Source organism: Fukomys damarensis, unplaced genomic scaffold, assembly GCF_012274545.1.
Source record: "Fukomys damarensis isolate Sample0158 unplaced genomic scaffold, DMR_v1.0_HiC HiC_scaffold_25, whole genome shotgun sequence".
Taxonomy (NCBI): Eukaryota; Metazoa; Chordata; class Mammalia; order Rodentia; family Bathyergidae; genus Fukomys; species Fukomys damarensis.
The window spans coordinates 16,876,891-16,883,349 of NW_022900937.1; positions in this window are offsets into that span (position 1 = coordinate 16,876,891).

Here is a 6,459-nt window from a genome sequence, read left to right on the forward strand (position 1 = left end):
CTTCCGGATTCGGAGGGGGCGGGGCCACGTCACGAGGAAGGGGCGGGGCTGCGTCTAGGCAGTCACTATGGCGACCGCGAGGGGCGGGACCTAGGGTGGGAGACTCCTGGCGCCCAGAGTGCTGTGGTGAGTGATTTGGCGGCGCTGGAAGAGGTTCGAGTCACGCTTGTGTCAGCTCCAGCTCACCTGTCTGATCTGGGCACCCAGGAAGAAGTTACGGCTGTGGAAGAAAGAGGCGCTTTGCCGGGCATGGTGGTGCACACCTGAAATCCCAGCACTGGGGAGGCTGAGGCCAGAGAATCGCTGCGATTTCGAGGCCAGCTTGTACTACATAGTGTCCCCCCAAAAACAAAACAACAACAAAAACTAAATAAAAAATTTAAAAAGGGACGCTTGGCCCCTGGGGACCTGCTTCTGCCTTCAGTTCCTCTAAGAAAGCATTAGGGGCACCTTTGGGTTCCGAGCTTTGATATATCGGGCTACTTTCTTGTCAGGACTCACCTCACGCCCTCGACACAACCAGGAACGCCCTCCATAGTTCTCCACCCGGAGACCCCACCTTCCTTTCCAGCCAAGTGCTGACGTCTGCGGGAACAAATTCTCACTTGCCACCTTGCTTAGCCGGAGGCTTGACCTCCAACACACATCCTTTTCCTGCAGGCCCGGGAATATTAATATGTTTACAATAATTGTTTTCAAACACAATGTTGCAGGCGTCAGATCTCCTTTTTTCAGTAAATATTTGCACGTATAATGTTGAATAACAGAAATCTTGTTTGGTTTTTGTTGTTGTTTTTATTCAGTATCGGGATCCATTTAGGACCTTAAGTTTGGGAGGCAGAGGCGGTGCCACTGAGTTAAATCCCTGGCCTCTGAAGTTTTTAAAGAATACAGCAAATGTTTTAGGGAAAGTTTATACCCCGATAAAAGCTCTGTGAACTTTGCCTGTACCCAGGCAACTGTTTATGAGATTGAGGTCTGAGTAGATTTCAGTTAAACCGTGTTCATAGTCATGAGCCCTACCCTGTGTGGCTCAGGAGCCTTTATTCCTAGTCTAGAACTTGAACTCCGAAATGCATTTCCCAACAGCATGGTGAAACATGCTATTTTCCCCCCTTTTTATCACCTCTTTGGGAGCTGTGAGTCAGTCATAGGAAGTGATCTTGGTAGTGGGGGTTGAATCCAGGGTCTTCACATTGAGCTGCATCTCTGGCCCTTTTTAAAAATACCAGGTGTCATTAAATCACAGAGTTGTAGAGTTAGACTCGAATTTACAATCTTCTTGCCTCAGCCTCCCAGAGGGAATAAAGTGAAGTCACACTATGATATTTTTACAAGCCTGCCTTTCTTGAATGGCACTTGGCATCAGCATTCTCTGTATTTTTGGATATACCTCATAAAGATACTCACAAAAGAGAATTTCAAGAGCTACTTCAGAAAGGGGCACCCTCAGATGTTCAATAACACATGGGAAGCACACTGACCACTCCCCAGCCCAACAAGGAACCTTTCATAGCCTCGATTCCAGCTGTCTTGAAATGCACAAGTGCAGGCAGCAAGCTGCTAGTCCAGGCAGGCAGAACTGGTGGGCAGAGTGCTAGGAATCTGCAGCTGTCCTGGCTGGAGTTTGCCAGCTGGTTCCCACAGCACCTCATCCTGTGTGAAAACCTCCCTAAAAACCTGGAATGTTCACAGATAATACCATGACCACCAAGCAAAGCAGATGGACCAACTGGCCCCATTGCCTAAACCCAAGCTCTGTTCCTCTTAATCGAGCTTTTTAAGATAATTTTAAAACACACCAGCAAAATAATCCTAGACAGACCTCTCTGCATGTATTTACATACATGAATGTACTTCTACATATTGAGAAAAGTAAATACAGACTTGAGCGCACCCCAAGGTCTCTACTCAGCTGTCTGTGGGCCCAGTGTGCTGTGGCCGTGATAACTGCTTGTGGGGCCCCCAGCAGCCACAGTGTCTCAGGCCCAGAGCTCTTCCCTCCACCTATGCTGCCTCCCTGCCCTGGAGTCACAGGAGTGAATTCCCCTCTCTCACTCCCAGGAACTGTGCATGTGTGAAAAAGTGAGAGAGAAACATTTGGTTTTTCAGACCAAGACCAATTCAATTCTTGTAATATCCTTATTTTAGAAGCTTCCCACAACACAACTGACTGCAGTGTGAACCAAATCACACAGAGCCCCAGGGTTTAAAGAAAAGAGCACTGTTTTCTTTTCACCAGACCAAGTCCAACGTAAAGGCCTTATCAAAGAAGATACATGTAATTAAGAATTTATTAGGCATCTATTGAGAGGATCATATGGTTTTTGCCCTTGACTTTGTTAATATCATGTATTACATTTATTGACTTACGTATTTGCATCCCTGGAATGAATCTGACTTGGTCAGGATGTATGATCTTCTTGATAATCCTCTGTATTCTGTTTGCTAGTATCTTATTAAGAATTTTTGCATCTATTATTCATTAAGGAGATTGGCCTGTAGTTCTCTCTTTTAGTTGCATCTTTCCCTGGTTTGGGAATCAAAGTGATACTTGCTTCCAGGAATGAATTTGGAAGTATAGCTTCCCTTTCAATTTCATTGAAAAGTTTGAAGAGTAATGGCAGTAGTTCTTCTCTAAATGTCTTGTAAAATTCAGCAGTGAATCCATAGGGGCCTGGGCTTTTCTTTGTTGGTAAATTTTTAATTACATTTTCAATTTCACTGACTGTAATTGGGGTGTTTAAAATGTCTTTATCTTCTTTGTCAATTTTGATAATTCATGAGTATCTAAAAATCTGTCCATTTCTGTGTTTTCCATTTTATTGGAGTACAGATTCTCAACGTAGGTATTAACGACCCTCTGAATTTCTATTGGATCTGTTGTGACTTCGCCTTTTTCTTTCCTGATTGCATAGATCTGAACCTTTTCTTTCTTTTTTTAAAGATTAGCTAAGGGTTTATCAATTTTATTTATTCTTTCTAAAAAACAACTCTGTTTCATTTATTTTTTGTATCGTTTTCTTAATTTCCATTGCATTGATTTCTGCTCGAAACTTTATAGTTTCCTCTCTTGTTCTAGCTTTGGGTTTTTCTTGCTCTTGCTTTTCTAGGAGTCTAAGATTCATCTTTAGGTTGTTTATTTGAGCTTGCTCTGTTTTCCTAGTATGGGCATTCAGTGCTATGAATTTTCCCCGTAGAACTGCTTTCATCATGTCCCATAGATTCCTATATGTTGTATTGGCATCTTCACTTATTTGTAAAAACTGTCTAATTTCTTTACTTTCCTCTGTAATCCATTGATTGCTCAGGAGAGTGTTGTTCAGTTTCCATGTGCTTGTGAAGTTCCTAGTTTCTTGTGCTATTGATCTCCAGTTTGATTGCACTATGATCTGATAATATACAGGGGATGATTTCAATTCTTTTGCATTTATTCAGACCTGTTCTGTGAGCCAATATGTGGTCTATCTTGGAGAATGATCCATGTGCAGCCGAAAAGAATGTATATTCTGATTTTATGGGGTGAAATACTCTGTAGAAATCTATTAAGTCCATATATTCCAAAGCTTGGTTCAGTTCTCTTATTTCATTGTTGATTTTCTGCCTAGATGATCTGTCAATTTGTGATAGTGGGGTATTTAAATCCCCCACCAAAATTGTATTAGTGCTTATTTGGTTTTTCATGTTACTTAATATTTATTTTATATAGTTGGGGGCATTACTATTTGGTGCATATATGTTTATGATTATCATCTCTTCCTCTTGAATTGTTCCCTTTACAAGGATGTAGTGGCCTTCTTTGTCTCTCTTAATGAGTTTTGGTTTGAAATTTACTTTGTCTGGGAATAAGATTGCTACCCCTGCTTCTTTCTGGGCTCCTGACATGTGGAGAATTGTTTTCCATCCTTTCACTTTCAGTCTATGGGCTTCTTTTTGCACTAGGTGTGTTTCTTGTATACAGCGTATTGTTGGAATAAATGCAGAAAAAGCATTTGAAAAAATTCAACATCCATTCATGATAAAAACCCTGCAAAAGATTGGAATAGATGGTCTATATCTCAACTTAATGAAGGCGCTCTATGAAAAACCAACAGCCAGCATCATATTAAATGGCCAAAAACTGAAAACCTTCACGTTAAAATCAGGAACAAGACAAGGATGTCCACTATCACCATTCCTCTTCCATATAGTTATGGAAACATTAGCCACAGAGATTAGACAAGAGAAAGAAATTAAAGCAATGAAGATAGGAAAGGAAGAAGTTAAACTGTCATTATTTGCTGATGATATGATACTCTACATTGAAGACCCAAAAAACTCCATCAAAAGACTTCTAGACTTAACTGACAGACTCAGTAGAGTAGCTGGATACAAGGTGAACACCCAAAAATCAATAGCCTTCTTGTACACAAATAACAGACTCACTGACAGAGAAATTAGGGAAACAATTCCCTTCACAATAGCATCCAAAAAAAATGAAGTATCTAGGAATCAATCTAACAAAAGAAGCAAAAGATCTCTACACTGAAAACTACAGCACTCTGAAAAAAGAAATTGAAGAGGATATAAAAAAATGGAAAGATATCCCCTGCTCCTGGGTAGGAAGAATCAACATAGTCAAAATGGCCATACTACCAAAACTGCTATACAGATTCAATTCAATACCAACTGAAATTCCCACACTGCATTTCACAGAATTAGAAAAAATAATCCAAAAATTCATCTGGAACTGTAAGAGACCTAGAATAGCAAAAGCCATCCTAGGCAACGGACACATGGCAGCAGGTATAACAATTCCCAATTTGAAACTATACTACAAAGCCACTGTGATAAAAACAGCATGGTACTGGCAAAGAAACAGGCCTGAGGATCAGTGGAACAGATTGGAAGACACAAGAACAAATCCAGATGTACTCAGCTACCTCATCTTTGACAAAGGAGCTGACCATCCTCAGTGGAGGAAAGATAGCTTCTTTAATAAACGGTGTTGGAAAAATTGGATTTCAACCTGCCACATATTAAAACTGGACCCTTATCTTTCACCATGCACTAAATTAAAATCCAAGCGGATGAAAATCTAAATATTAAAACAGAAACACTAAACTTGCTGGAAGGTATGTTAGGCAGAACTCTGGAAGACATTGGCATAGGAAAAACACTCTATGAACAAATCCTCAGTAGTACAGGAACTAGCAGAAAGAATCAACAATTGGGATCTCATCTTATTAAAAAGCTTCTGTACTGCAAAAGAAACCATCAGCAGAACTAAGAGACAACCTACAATGTGGGAAAAAAATTTTACCAGCTGTTCCTCAGACAAAGGACTATTATCTAGAATATATAAAGAACTCAAAACAATCAGCCCCCCAAATATAAAGACCCGATTCAAAAATGGGCATTCAAAGTGAACAGACATTTCTTAGACAAAGAAGTAAAAGCAGCAAGTGAATATATGAAAAGATGCTCCACATCACTGGTTATTGGAGAGATGCAGATGAAAACAACACTGAGATTCCTCCTCACCCCACAAAGAATGGCTGCTATCAAGAAATCACACAATAACAAATGTTGGCGGGGTTGTGGGGAGAAAGGAACCCTTTCCATTGTTGGTGGGAGTGCAAACTGATGCAACCACTGTGGAAATCAATATGAAGATACCTCAAAGAGCTTGGACTGGAGGTTCCATTTGACCCAGCCATCCCTCTGCTGGGTATCTTTCCAAAAGAACTAAAAGAATATCACAGTGATGTATGCGCACCCATGTTGATAGCGGCACAGTTTGTGATAGCTAAAACTTGGAAACAGCCCATTTGTCCATCCGTTGGAAACTGGATAAAGAAGATGTGGTTTTTCTATAAAATGGAATATTACTCAGCCATAAAGAACGAGAAAATAAGGGCTGGGGATTTAGCTCAGTGGTTCAGTGCAAGCACAAGGACCCGAGTTAAATCCCCGGTACCAAAAAAAAAAAAGAATGGGAAAATAGATTCATTCATAGGAAAATGGATACATATTGAAGATATACTCCTAAGTGAAATAAATAAGTCACACATGTGCAAATACCAAATAGTTGAATAGTTTCTCTGGAGTGAATAACCTGCAATAATACATAAGAACCTAATAAGATTACTGACATTGTGAAATGGGAATAAAGGGGCTAAAGGTGTAGGGAAGGTGGGATGGGTAGGGGAAGGGATAGTAAGGGAAAAGAAAAAATGTGAGATAATGAAAAGATGGAAATAAAGTGATCGTAGATGGGGAGGGGAGGAGGGGGTGAAGGGAGGTCAGGGACAAGGGGAAAAAATGAGAACCAAGACCTGTCATGTAGAGGTACAAGATCCCAACAATGAATGTAACTGTACTGTATCCCTAAAATGTACCAATAAACTCAAAGTTGAAAAAAAAAAAAGAATTTATTAGGGCCAGGGATTTAGCTCAGTGGTTATGCCACCTTCCTGA